This window comes from Mustela lutreola, chromosome 4, assembly GCF_030435805.1.
Source record: "Mustela lutreola isolate mMusLut2 chromosome 4, mMusLut2.pri, whole genome shotgun sequence".
NCBI classification, from domain to species: Eukaryota; Metazoa; Chordata; class Mammalia; order Carnivora; family Mustelidae; genus Mustela; species Mustela lutreola.
The window spans coordinates 93,228,713-93,243,328 of record NC_081293.1 but is presented as its reverse complement, the minus strand read 5'-3'; the positions used below and the strand labels follow the sequence as shown (position 1 = coordinate 93,243,328).

At 40.2% G+C, this 14,616-nt stretch overlaps 1 non-coding gene across 1 annotated transcript; it reads right to left on the bottom strand.

Annotated features, from left to right (window-relative positions):
- Positions 1-2,838: 2,838 nt before the first annotated feature.
- On the bottom strand, positions 2,839-2,945 carry LOC131830939 (U6 spliceosomal RNA). The gene has a single exon (XR_009353471.1). It is a non-coding gene; the product is annotated as a U6 spliceosomal RNA (small nuclear RNA).
- Positions 2,946-14,616: the final 11,671 nt, after the last annotated feature.

Sequence of the window (14,616 nt, the reverse complement as noted above, 5' to 3'; positions counted from 1 at the left end):
TAGCCAATAGGATTCAACAGTACATTAAAAGGATTATACACCACGACCAAGTGGGATTTATTCCAGGGCTGCAAGGTTGGTTCAACATCCGCAAATCAGTCAATGTGATACAACACATCAATAAAAGAAAGAACAAGAACCATATGATACTCTCAATAGATGCTGAAAAAGCATTTGACAAAGTACAGCATCCCTTCCTGATCAAAACTCTTCAAAGTGTAGGGACAGAGGGCACATACCTCAATATCATCAAAGCCATCTATGAAAAACCCACTGCAAATATCATTCTCAATGGAGAAAAACTGAATACTTTTCCGCTGAGGTCAGGAACACGGCAGGGATGTCCGTTATCACCACTGCTATTCAACATCGTACTAGAAGTCCTAGCCTCAGCAATCAGACAACAAAAAGAAATTAAAGGCATCCAAATTTTGCCAAATTGGCAAAAGAGAAGTCAAACTATCCCTGTTTGCAGACGATATGATACTGTATGTGGAAAGCTTAAAGGACTCCACTCCAAATCTGCTCTAACTTGTATAGGAATTCTGTGAAGTGTCAGGATATAAATCAATGAACAGAAATTGGTTGCATTTTTTTTATACCAACAAGACTGAAGAAATAGAAATTAAGGAGTGAATCCCATTTACAATTGCACTCAAAACCCTAAGATACATAGGAATAAACCTAACCAAAGAGACAAAGAATCTATACTCAGAAAACTGTAAAGTACTCATGAAAGAAATTGAAGAAGACACAAAGAAATGGAAAAATGTTCCATGCTCCTGTATTGGAAGAACAAATATTGTGAAAATGTCTATGCTACCTAAAGCAATCTACACATTTAATGCAATCCCTATCAAAATCCCATCCATTTTTTTCAAAGAAATGGGACAAATCACCCTAAAATATATCTGGAACCAGAAAATATCTCGAATAGCCAGAGGAATATTGAAAAAGAAAGCCAAAGTTGTTGGTATCACAATTCCAGACTTCAAGCTCTATTACAAAGTTATCATCATCAAGATAGTAGGGAACTGTCCCCAAAACAGACATAGATCAATGGAACAGAATAGAGAGCCCAGAAATACACCCTCAACTCTATGGTCAACTAATCTTCAACAAAGCAGGAAGGAATGGCCTATGGAAAAGAGACAGCCTCTTCAACAAATGGTGTTGGGAGAATTGAACAGCCACATGCAGAAAAATGAAGTTGGACCTTTTCCTTACTCCATACATGAAAATAGACTGGAAATGGATGAAGAAGCATAATGTGAGAAAGGAATCCATTTGAGGAGAGAACAGGTAGCAACCTCTTTGACCTCAGCAGCAGCAACTTCTTCCTAGGAACATCGCCAAAGGCAAGGGAAGCAAGGGCAAGAATGAACTATTGGGATTTTATCAGATCAAAAAGCTTTTGCACAGCAAAGGAAACAGTTAACAAAGCCAAAAGATGACTGTCAGAAGTTATCTGGGAGAAGATCTTTGCAAATGACATACCAGATAAAGGGCCAGTATCTATCCAAAATCTATAAAGAGCTTATCAAACTCAACACCCTAAGAACAAATAATCCAATGAAGAAATGGGCAGAGGACATGAACAGACATTTCTGCAAAGAATACATCCAAATGGCCAACAGACACATGAAAAAATGCTCCACATCACTCGGCATCAGGGAAATACAAATCAAAACCAGAATGAGATACCACCTCACACCTTTCAGAATGGCTAAAATGAACAAGTCAGTCAATGACAGATGCTGGCGAGGATGTGGAGAAAGGGCAACCCTCCTACACTGTACGTGGGAATGCAAGCTGGTGCAACCACTCTGGAAAACAGCGTGGAGGTGCCTCTAAAAGCTGAAAATAGAACTAGCCTATGACCCAGTGATTGTCGTACTGGGTATATACCCTCAAGATACAAACGTGGCATTCTGAAGGGGCACATGCACCCAAATGTTTATAGCAGCAATGTCCACAATAGGTAAACTATGGAAAGAACCTAAATGTCCTTCAAAAGATGAATCAATAAATAAGATGTGGAATATGTGTACAATGGGATACTATGCAGCCATCAAAAGAAATGAAATCCTGCTATTTGTGATGACGTGGATGGAACTAGAGGGTATTATGCTTGGCGAAATAAATCAATCTGACAACTATCATATGATCTCCCTGATATGATGAAGTGGAGATGCAACATAGGCGGTTTCGGGCGTAGGAAAAGAAAAATAAAAGACGATGGGATTGGGATGGAGACAAACCATAAAAGACTGAATCTCACCAAACAGACTGAGGGTTGCTGGGGGGAGGTGTGTTGGGAGAGGATGGTGGGGGTATGGACATTGGGGAGGGCAGGTGTTATGGTGAGTGATGGTGAGTGCTGTGAAATGTGTAAACCTGGTGATTCACAGACTTGTACCCCTAGGGATAAAAACACATTATATGTTTATAAAAAATTTTAAAAAATAATTTAAAAAATCCATTAAAGAAAAAACACATATTGCAAGCCCAGAGCTAATCTCATATTCAATCAAAAAAGTTTGAAAGTTTTCCCCTTAAAGATCAGAAAAAAGACAAGTGTGTCCACTTTCACTACTCTCATTTGACATAGTACTGGATGTCCTAGCCAGAGAAAAAAGGAACACAAAGAAATAAAAGACTCAAAAAAAAAAAAAAAAAAAGGAAGAAGTAAAATTTTCTTTCTTTTGGATAAAATAACTTACATGGAAAAGAATCCTAAAAAATTCACAAAAAATTTTGAATTAACAAATTTAGTAAAGCTGCCAAATACAAGATCAATATATAAAAGACAAGAATTTTGTTTTGTTTCGTTTTTTTTTAAATATGGAATGCTTCCCAGTTTTTCATGTCATCCTTGTTCAGTGATCAAGCTAATCTTCTCTGCATCATTCCAATATTAGTATATGTGCTGCCAAAGTAAGCACAAGACAGGAGCATTTTAACACTCTAATGATGAACTGTCTGAAAAAATAAAGAGAACAATCTAATTCACAATAGCATCAAAACTAATAAAATACTTAGGAAAAGATTTAACTAAGAAGATGAAAGATCTGTACCCCATAAACTATGACATTGATAAAGAAATTGAAGGAGACATAAATGGAAAGATAGCTCATATTCATGAATGGTAAGAATTAACATTGTTAAAATGTCCATACTACCGAAAACCATCTGTAAATTCAATTCCTATCAAAAATCCAATGTTAGGGGCGCCTGGGTGGCTCAGTGGGTTAAGCCGCTGCCTTCGGCTCAGGTCATGATCCCAGGGTCCTGGGATCGAGCCCTGCATCAGGCTCTCTGCTCAGCAGGAAGCTTCTACCTCTTCTCTCTCTGCCTGCCTCTCTGCCTGCTTGTCATCTCTCTCTCTGTGAAATAAATAAATAGATAATCTTTAAAAAATCCAATATTGTGTTTTTACAGAAGTAAGTAAAGAATCCTAAAATTTATATGAGACCATAAAAGACAACAAATAATTAAAGCAGTTCTGAGAAAGAATGAAGAAGCGAAATTACACTCTTGATTTGAAACTATACTACTAAGCCCTCATGCTCAAAACAATAAAGTATACTGGCATAAAAACAGACCCATAAACAAGTAGAACAGAATTGAGAGTCCAGAAATAAATCCTTTCATTCAGTCACCTAATATTTGACAGGGGCCAACATATATAATGGGTAAAGCTAGTCTGTTCAATAAATGATATTTAAAACTGAATAGTCACATAAACCAGCATGAAGCTGGAACCTTATATTACTCATAAATCTTAACTTGAAATAGATTAAAGACTTAAATGTGATGCATGAAACTAAATTTCCTAAGGGAAAACTTAGGAAAAATTCTCCTTGACATTGGTCTTGCCAATAGTTTTTTGGATACCAGACCAAAAACACAAGCAAAAGAAGCAAAAATAAATAAATGGTATTACATTAAACTAAAGTTTCTGCATTGGCTAAAAAACAAAAGAGAGAGAAAGAATGAAAACACAATCCACAGAATGGAAGAAAATACTTACAAATCTTATATCTGAAAAGAGGTTAATAACCAACAGATACAAATAGGAAATAATATATAATTAAAAAAATAGCAAAAGTATCTCAATAGACTTTTTTTTTTCAAAAAAGTTATATAAATGACCAACAGGAGCATTAAAAAGTGCTCAACGTAAAAACTCAGGGCAAAGTCATTATGTTGTTGTTGTTGTTGTTTACCTCTGAAAAACACAGCAAGATATTACTACCTATTAGAATATATACTACCAAAAAATTAAAACTAACAAATTTTGGTAAATATTGGGTAAAATGCGGAACTTATGCAATGTGATAGGGATATAAATTTGTATGGAAAACAGTATGGAGATTATTCATATTATTAAAAGTAAAATTACCATATGATTCAGTAATCCCACCTCTAGGTATATATCTAAAGGAAACGAAGTCACTATTCGAAGACATATCTGCACTCTTATGTTCATTATAAAAGTATTAACTCTAAGCAAGAGATGGAAATAACTTCAGTATCCATTAATGGATGAATGAATAAAAAAGTATGGTAAATATATACTATGGAATACTACTTAGCCATGAAAAATTAAGAAATACTGCCATTTACAACAGCATGGATGGATCTTGAAGGTATTATACTAATTGAAATATTTCAAAGATTTTATATATTTTTTAAATTTATGTATTATGATATCCCTTACATACAGAATCTGAAGGAAAAGCAAACTAATGGAAACTTAGAGTTGAGTTGACAGGAGGTGAACCTGGGGCGGAATAAGGTGGTCAAAGGGTACAAACATGCAACTATAATATGAAAAAGTTCTGGGGATCTAATGTACAGCATGATGATCATAGTTAATAATATATACATACTTTTTTATTGTGCTTCCCTTTATTAAACTTTGCATATATCACATTCTTACAAGTTGAAAGTTTATAGCAATCTTGTATAAAATAGGTCTGCTGCCACCATTTTTCTAAACATTTGTTCATTTTTTGTCTCTCTGTCACATGTTGGTAATTCTTGCAATATTTCAAGTTTTTTTCATTATTATTGTATTTGTTATGGTGATCTGTGATCAGTAATTATGACCCACTGAAATCTCAGAACTAGTTTATTTAAGGTATATACATTGTTTTTCCTTAAAGACATAATGCTTTTGAACAGTACAGTATAGTGTTTATTTTTTATATGCACTGGGAAACATAATATTTTATTTTCAGTGGGAAACCAAAAAAAAATAATAATGATTTGACTTAGTTTATTGAGATAATCACTTTATTGAGGCAGTCTGGAACAAATCCCACAAGACCTCTGTATTTCATCTCTACTGTACTATATACATAAAAGTTGCTAAGAGAGTAGATCTTAAAATTCCTTACCATACATGCATAAAAAACAGTGGCAACTATATGAGATAGTAGATGTATTAACATTTTTATGTAGATTATATTGCAATACAGATGTATGCCAATTTATCAAATGGTACAAAATTTACACAATGTTAAAAGTTTGCAGTGTTATAAGAAATCATTTCTTAAATTTACAAATTATAATATGTCAATTATTTTTCAATAAAGCTGGAAATAACTTTTTGTAGAATTAATCTATTTTTCAAAAAAGGAAGTAGAAACTGCAACTAACTCTGAAATAATGAAATACAAAATCCATTTTAGTTATATACACTGTGACAAACACTATTAGTTAGTTTACAATGAAGGAATACTTATGAAGCATGAAGGATGGTCTATAAATAAGGCTGAAAGAGCTCAGTTTTAAGGTTTAAATTTAAAATCTTCTTTTGAAATACTAAACTGACCACCCAGTTTTCCAAACATAAATGTCTTAACTGCATGAATTTATTTCATACAACTCTATAATCTAGGTTCATAAGAAAGCAGCATGCAAATTTTGAATAAGACAGACTTGCTTAAGTTTCTTTATGTTCAACAGTAAAGGACACTTCCCTAAAAATAAATAGAAGAAAAATCAGCACATTTATTATGATAATTATTATTCATAATGAGATTCGTATTGAATTAAGGAATATATATCCTCAGAGGGGGTAAAGTAAAATGAAATTTATTTTGGTAAATGTGTCTATGAATAGTCAATACAATGCCTCAATATAAATGAATATTTGCATTTTGAACAATTTAATTACTATTATTAGAATTATTATAAGTATAAAAATAGCTATCATTTTAGCATGGAATAAGAGACTCTCATGCTCCATGCTTCATTACATCCACACAACAACTCTGCATAATAAGTATTATCATCACCATTTCAGGGGTGAAAAAACTGAGGCTAACACATTTAGATAACTGGTTTATGATTACATGGCTGATAAAGATGCATCACACTAAATTAGGCTTTATGATTTCAGAATTGTACTCTTTCCACTGCACATTCTATTACTCTGTAAATACTTGGCTTGTTTTCATTTAGTTCTTTAATTTTATTCATATGGCGATGGCTTAAAGCTTCATTTAAAGGAAGCGTAAAAAATTCATTTAGCCAAAAGCTCCCAAGAATTAAAAATGTCATGGATCTAATGTAGACATGGATATCATTAGTTAATGGGTAACTATATATTTTCCACTCTAGTGAGATAACAATCAGAGTATTTTTCTAAGTTATAGTCTCTGAGTGTTCAAAAGGACTTTGTTAAAATAGAAATATTTAGACAAAGGTGATCAAAAGTCTGGATCAGGTCACCTTAAGATAAATATTAGAAAACTGAGGAAACAAATGGAGATTCGAACACTGAGCTATGATATAATGAATGGTTTAAAGTATTTAGTAGAGCATAGAAAAGCCCTTTAAAGCCTGGTCTTAGCCTAGCATTGCAGCTTCTGGGATATCTCTCTATCTATCATCTATCTATCTATCTATCTAGATATAAATTTGAAAACCTTTTTAGACAGGAGGAGATGAGGTGGGCAGGGCCTGTGCTCCTCTCTTAGGAAGGAGTCTGGGCAGAAAGCATGACTTTCCTGAGCCTCTGGGCCCAAGGAGAGGCGAACATGGCACCCATGAAAGCAAGGCCCAAGAGGCACCAGCTCTCCCGAAGCTCTTCTTCCCTGACGCGACAGAAGCCTTGCTGAGGAAGCAGCAGAGAAGTGCTATTCGCTCCAAGCCAAAGCCTCTGCGAAAGCACAGCATTCGCTGAGAAATGTTCTGCGGGCTGCTGCTGCTTGCCTGAGCCCAGTCTCGCGGTGGGAGAAACCCGCATACAGCTAAAGCCTCTTTGCCTGGGCATCTCCCCTGGGAAAGCACAGCGTTCCTTGGGAAATCAGAGTTGGGTTTGGGGATGCTGCTGCTGCTTACCTGGGCTAGTCTCTGCAGCTTGGTGGAAGATACCCGCATGGAGCGAAATACCCTTTGCCCTAGCATCCCCTCTGCCTGAGAGAGAAGCCACGTGTGGGGAAGGCGCAGCACGCCGCCCCCGGAGAAGAGAAGGAGCCATTGGCCTTGGGGTTGGGAAACACTCCGGAAGCAGGATAGCCTGCCGTGGCACGAACAGCAGGCCGGTGGCAAGACAAGTGTCACCAGCTCCCTGTGCGGACAGATGGAAGCCTGGCTGCTAAGGAGACATGAGGGGACGACTAGGGCAGGGGCGTGTGCTCCACTCTGAGGAACGAGTCTGGGCAGAAGGCAGGCCTGTCCTGTGCCTCTGGTCCCAACGGGACAGCATCTCCTTGGCCACCTGTCCCAAGGGCAGACTTGGGCTTTCCACCAGGTGCCATACCCGGAACTCGCAGAAACAGCCCCATGGAGAAACGGGCAGTCAGATGCCTTCTTCCACCAAGATGTGGCAGGGAATTGGGTGGCAGGGCGTGTGCCAGGGAAGGAGTGGAGACAGTCCCCCACAGTTCCCCATCCCAGTGCACGGGTCGTGTGCAGTGATCCTGTCGTCTGCTCTCCCCTGTGGTGAAGGACTGGCCTGGACCCCGAGTCTGCCTGAGCACCGGACAAAAGGCTCCTACCCCAGGAGATAGTAATAGGCATAGAGTGCCATGCTAGGACACACACGCAGCTGCAGGGTTGTGACTGTGTCTGCTTAGTTCGGCTTAGCAAGGTGAACCCTGGGCGTGAACTTGGAGCCCGGGAAAGCAAGTCCCAAGAGGCACCAGCTCTCCCGCGGCTCTTCTTCCCTGCTGCGACAGAGAAAAAACCCAAATTCTTGCTGAGGAAGCAGCAGTGAAGTGCGGTTCATGTCAAGCTGAAAACCTCTGCGAAAGCATAGCAGTCGCTGGGAAATTAGAGTCGGTTCTGTGGGCTGCTGTTGCTGCTTGCCTTAGCCTAGTATTCATAGCAGGATGGGAGAAGCCTGCATAGAGCGAAAGCCTCTTTGTCCGGCAACCCCTCTGGGAAAGCACAGCATTCTTTGGGAAATCAGAGTCCAGTCTGAGGGATGCTCCTGTTTGCCTGAGCTGGTCTCCACAGCACGGTGTAATAAACCCGCATGGAGCGAAATCCTCTTTGCCTGGGCATGAGAAGCTTGGTTGCGCCTGTGGAAAGAGCCTTAAGGAAAGGGACACGTCTTTCACTGGGCTCCCCAGGAGCATCTGTGGAAGGTGCAGCACGCTGCCCAGGGAGAAGAGCAGGAGCCGTTGGCCTTCTGGTCTGGAAACGGTTGCGAAGCAGGAGAGCCGGCCCTGGCAGGCACAGCGGCCGGTGGCAATACAAGTGTCTCCCGCTCCCTGTGCAGAGAGACGGAAGCCTGGCTGCTAAGGAGAGAAAAGGGGATGAGTATGGCAGGGCGCGTGCTCCACTCTTCAGATGGAGTCTGGGCAGAAAGCATGCCTGTCCTGAGCCTCTGGGCCCAAAGACATAGCAGCTCCTTGGCCACCTGTCTCTGGGGCAGAGATGCGCTAGCCACCAGGCGCCTACCCTGAAGTCACAAAAACAGCTCCCTGAAATAACGGGGAGTCAGATGCCATCTTCCTGCAGGATGTGGAAGCTTGGAGGAGGCACGGGGTTTAAGGGAAAGGAGTGGGGACAGTCCCCCAAAGCTCCCTATTCAGTGCACGGGTGGTGTGCTGGGATCCTGTCACCTCTCCTTTCCTGTGGGGAAAGCACTGGCCTAGTCCGCGAGTTCGCCTGAGAGCCAGAGTAAAAGGCCAAGTGATGTCTACACTGGGAGATGGTAGTGTGCATTGAGTGCCATCCTAGGCTACGCATGCTACTGGAGGGTTGTAGCTGTGTCTGCTTAGTTCGGCCTGGCAGGGTGAACCCAGGACGCGAACATGGAGCCCGGGAAAGCAAGGCCCAAGAGGCACCAGCTCTCCCGAAGCTCTTCTTCCCTGACGCGACAGAAGCCTTGCTGAGGAAGCAGCAGCAAAGTGCTGTTCGCTCCAAGCCAAAGCCTCTGCGAAAGCACAGCATTCGCTGAGAAATGTTCTGCAGGCTGCTGCTGCTTGCCTGAGCCCAGTCTCGCGGTGGGAGATACCCGCACACAGCGAAAGCCTCTTTGCCTGGGCATCTCCCCTGGGAAAGCACAGCGTTCCTTGGGAAATCAGAGTTGGATTTGGGGATGCTGCTGCTGCTTACCTGGGCTAGTCTCCGCAGCTTGGTGGAAGATTCCCGCACGGAGCGAAATTCCCTTTGCCCTAGCATCCCCTCAAGTGAAGGCAGTTTTATTAGTTCTGAAGTATTTGTGATTCTGAATTCTTGGCCTCATTAGTAAATTTATTTTTAATAAATTATTATTTAATATATAATAATATATATAATATACTATATGTAACATATATAACATATATAATATATATAATAAATTCATTCATTCATTATTTATTTATTTATTTATTTATTATTATTATGTATTTATTTATTAACTCAAACACAAGAAAATGAATGACCTGATTGAAAAATTGGCAAGGACTGGAACAGACACCTCACTGAAGAAGATATTGAGATGGCAATAATGATATGAAAAGATGCTGTGATGATTCACAGCATGTCTAATTAAGGAATTGTAAATTAAAAGAACAAAGAGGGGCGCCTGGATGGCTCAGTGGGTTAAGCAGCTGCCTTTGGCTCAGGTCATGATCTCAGGGTCCTGGGATCGAGTTCCACGTTGGGCTCTCTGCTCAGCAGAAGCCTGCTTCCCTTTCTCTCTCTCTCTGACTGCCTCTCCGTCTTCTTGTGATCTCTCTCTGTCAGATAAATAAATTAAATCTTTTTAAAAAATAAATAAATAAATAAAACAATGATATATCACTACACATCTATTAGAATGGCTAATATCCAAAATACTGACAACATAAAATGCTTTTGACGATGAGGAACAAGAGAAACTCTCATTCATTCTGGTGAGAACACCAAAATGGTGCTACCACTTTGGAAGACAGTTGGGCAGTTTCTTACCAAACTAAACATATTCTTACCATATGATCCAGCAATCGTGCTACTTGGTACTCACCCAAAAGAGCAAAAACTTTGTGTACACAGAATCCTGCATATAAACCTGTGTTTGTAACAGCTTTACCCATACGTGCCAAGAGTTGGAAGTAACCAAGATGTCCTTCAGGAGGAGAATGGATAGATAAACAGTGGTCCATTGAAACAATGGGATATGATTCAGCGATAAAGAGAAATGGCTATCAAGCAATGAAAAGACATGGAACAAACTTAAAATCCGCCATAATAAGTGAAAGAAGTCAATTTGAAAAAGCTTCATGCTGCAAGGTTCCAACTATATGACCTTCTAGAAAAGGCAGAACTATGCAAATGGTATAAAGGTCAGCGGTTTGTAGCAGTTAGGAGAGGAGGAGGATGAACAGGCAGAGCACAGAGGATTTTTAGGCCAGTGAAAATGTTCTGTATGACATGTATGATATTTTAGATATATATCGCTACACAGTTGTCAAAATGCATAAGATACTATACCAAGAGTGAACTCTATGAGAAAAGGTTTTTTTAAGATTTTATTTATTTATTTGACAGGCATCAAAGCAGGCAGAGAGGCAGGCGGGGAAAGCAGGGGTTGGGGGAAAGCAGGCTCCCTGCCAAGCAGAGAGTCTGGTCTGGGGCTCGATGCCAGGACCGTGAGATTATGACCTGAGCCGAAGGCAGAAGCCTTAACCCACTGAGCCACCCTGGTGCCCCACCAAGAGTGAACTCTAATGTAAACTGTGGACTTTGGGGTGATAATGATGTGTCAGTGTAGGGTCAGTGAGCGTGAAAAATTATCACCGTGGTACAGGATGTGGATAATGGGGAAGGTTGTGTGTATGTGGGGAAAGGGAATTTTACTTTGATCCCCAAACTACTCTAAAAAATGCAGTCTTTTAAAAAAAAACTTTATAATGCAATATGATACAAAACAAGAATGCATATCAAGAGAGCAACAATGTTTAAAGGGAACGAAGAACTTCAGTAATCTGTACCTAGGGATTTTGATTGCACATTTGTAGGAAGTTCAAATTGTCATTAGCAATTGTTTATCTGTGAAGTAGAAGTAACATAAAGAGTGATGAAATCTCAAAAATGCAACATTAAAAAAATGCCATCTATGGGCTTTTAAAAAATGAAACAAAATTTGCTTGGCTTTTTAAGCTTTGTGGGGAATGAAGGGACAGAATTTAAATTCAGCTTTATAAAAGATTGGATAATATGTTTCTACAAAGAAGGCTCCTCTGAGTAACATAGAAATGAACATGGTAGCAGAAAGTGGAAAAAGGGTTACATCTCTTGTGAGCTCACGTTCTCTGAAACCCTGTCACTTGATGGAGACAGTAACTGTTTGATGAATAGCGAATGGTAGTCTTTCAGATTCCCGGGATTTTCACGAAGAATCGTGAATGGATTTTTTAAAAAATATGTAAAGAATGTCTACAGTGCAAGTACCTGCAAAAAACTGACATTTTGGAGAGAATATTTTAATCAGCAGAGAAGGTCAAAATGACAAAATTCCAGGATCAGAGTAAACATATGGGATTAAAAAATAAAAAATTTAAAAAAAGATTTTTTTGAATGGACTTTTTTTTTAAAGGACTTTAAACAAAAGTCCTTTTTAAGAGATAGTTGGCTGTTTAAACCAAAAGTACAACTCACTGAGAGAATCGCTGCTTTATTTTTTGGGGTAGAAAGGACCTGGAATGTAGAAAAACCCATTCTGCAGAGGAAAAAATAGAATCACTAACAGGCCTCATGCCTTCCACAGCCAGTGGCTAGAATCCCTGCCTCATGAGACCCTGTGCTAGAAGGCCGCTAGAACCATCTCAACTATGTTAGTCTATCTTGGAAGCCAACAAGTGTTTGCCCAGGTAAGAGCACGGTAACAATCAGTCACGTTATGTTATAATGACTGTCGATATCTTTAAAAGCCTTGTCAAGTTCCTTTTTGAGTAACCCTCACTCCACCCTTAGAGAAATTTATCTGTGGTTCACCTCTTTGAAATACCTCATTGTTGTTCGACATTTACCATAGCCAAAAAAAAAAAAAATCTTTTTATTAACAAATTGTTCAGAAAGGGGCGCCACTGTAAACAATGAGAGTTATCGCTGCTGGGACAACTTTGTTGCAGAAACAGCTGAAAGCAGTCAGGTCAGACAGAGCCAAGGGCTGGAAGGATTTTTAAAATTACAAAAAACGAACCAAATCAAACCAAAACAAAAATCAAAACCAATGGCCAAGATTTCAAGTTTGCTACTAAAGGTATGACATTCTCCTAAGACATGCACGTGACTTGATCAATATATTTATATATTTATATTTGAAGAAGAAGGAACTATTTGATGCAGGAAATCCACGTTGATTAAAAATTACCAGATATGGGGGCTCCTGGGGGGCTCAGTGGATTAGGCCTCTGCCTTCTGCTCAGGTCAAGATCTCAGTGTCCTGGGATCGAGACCCCCATTGGGCTCTCTGCTCAGCAGGGAGCCTGCTTCCTCTTCTCTCTCTCTCTGCCTGCCTCTCTCTACTTCTGATCTCTCTCTGTCAAATAAATAAATAAAATCATTAAAAAGAAACAATTACTAGGTGTGAAATACATCGAGGGTATGGGAAGGAAAATGATTTCACCTGATCTGACTAGGAAGTGGTTGAAGCCTGAATTAAAGTGCTATAAAAAGAGTAAAGACCTGGGAAATATATGGGGAAAAAATCCCTAGAAAAACAGCAATAATAACTGGCTGCTCTTTATTGAACCAGATACTGCGGTAGGCAAAGAAGAGCTGGTTTTAGCCAGAGGATGATCTCCGTTTGTCTTCATGATCTGGCATTCCTGCAAGCCAAGCATGGGGCACTGCACTAGAGCTGCAAATGCTGGGGGGCCCTCACTGTCCCTTTTCTCTTCTCAGGGGGACAACAGGCATGTCCATGGTGCAGTGTGACAGGTTTTACCACAGGGAGATAAAAGACTGCCAAGAGAAGGTTGGAGCTGGAAAGAGCCACTTAGGAACAGATTTTCAGGGGAGGTGATAGACAAGGGCAATGCGAAGAATGAGGATGAGTGTGTCAAGTTTCACAGTGCCAGGTGGCAGCACAGTGCATTCGGGAAACTACAGCAAGTTCATGTCAACCAACAGCTGATCTGGCAGCATCACCTGGGGATGGAGGCTGAGCTCCGGGGTTAACACTGGGGGTGAGATGGTTTGTATACTATGCCGAGGAGGTGAGGTACTACACTGTGGGGGCACAGGGAGCTACCGGAGGATTTCAAATATCAGAATTGTAACCATAATAGAGTATTTAATTGCATCCTAGCTTTCATCAAGGGTAAGATGCACTATAGTTTATGTTCGACTAAGAAAGAGAAATGCTGTCAGTAAAACTAGGATATGTCCTCAAGTGCAAGGTGAGTGCCACCTTAAGAGATATTAAAATGGGGGGGGGGGAGACAAATCTTAGAACAAGTAAAATGTGGTACTAGAATAATTAAGAAAGGTCGAACACTTGGATCAACAAAAAAAGTGATTATTGCTTACCATGTGCCCCAAACTATATTAAGTCTTAGAACAAAAGACGTTCTCATCTTGATGCCCCGCAGCTGTTAGACCCAAGGTACAGAGGGCAGTAGCCAACGACCAGCAGGCCCCAAGTGCCATGTGCAGACTCTAAGAGCAACTGCCTTTGAGAGAGGAAACGGTTGAGAGTGGGCCTTCTGAGGTAGAGAATTACTAGCTGGGAAAGTAGGAAAATTGACACAGAATCGGAATTGATGCCCCTACATGACAGAGTTGGTGAAACTTCCCTTCTCAGAGATCTTGAGGCTCCTCAGAAATGTATTTTTCATTTTGGACCTAACATTCAGGATAAATATGATCTGTTCGAGTTCTTCTTCTCTCATCAGGACTGTTTCTTAGGCATCAGTGGTACAAGAAAAGGGTTTTGATAGTCCAGGGTAAATCCTGCCAAAAGCAAAGCACAGTATCTATGAAAAACTAACCACTCAGAAGAGAACAACAGATAAAAGGCCAGGACGACCTGACGCTGCAGGATAGGTTAGGTTGGTCTGGCAACAGGGGTAGAGGGGAAGTGGCCGTTTCCTGCTAGAAGAGCTAGAGAAGACCCCTTCCCGAGAGAACACCAGGAGAGGAGAGCCGTAGGTGCTGATGATGAAGAATATTTTAATCAGC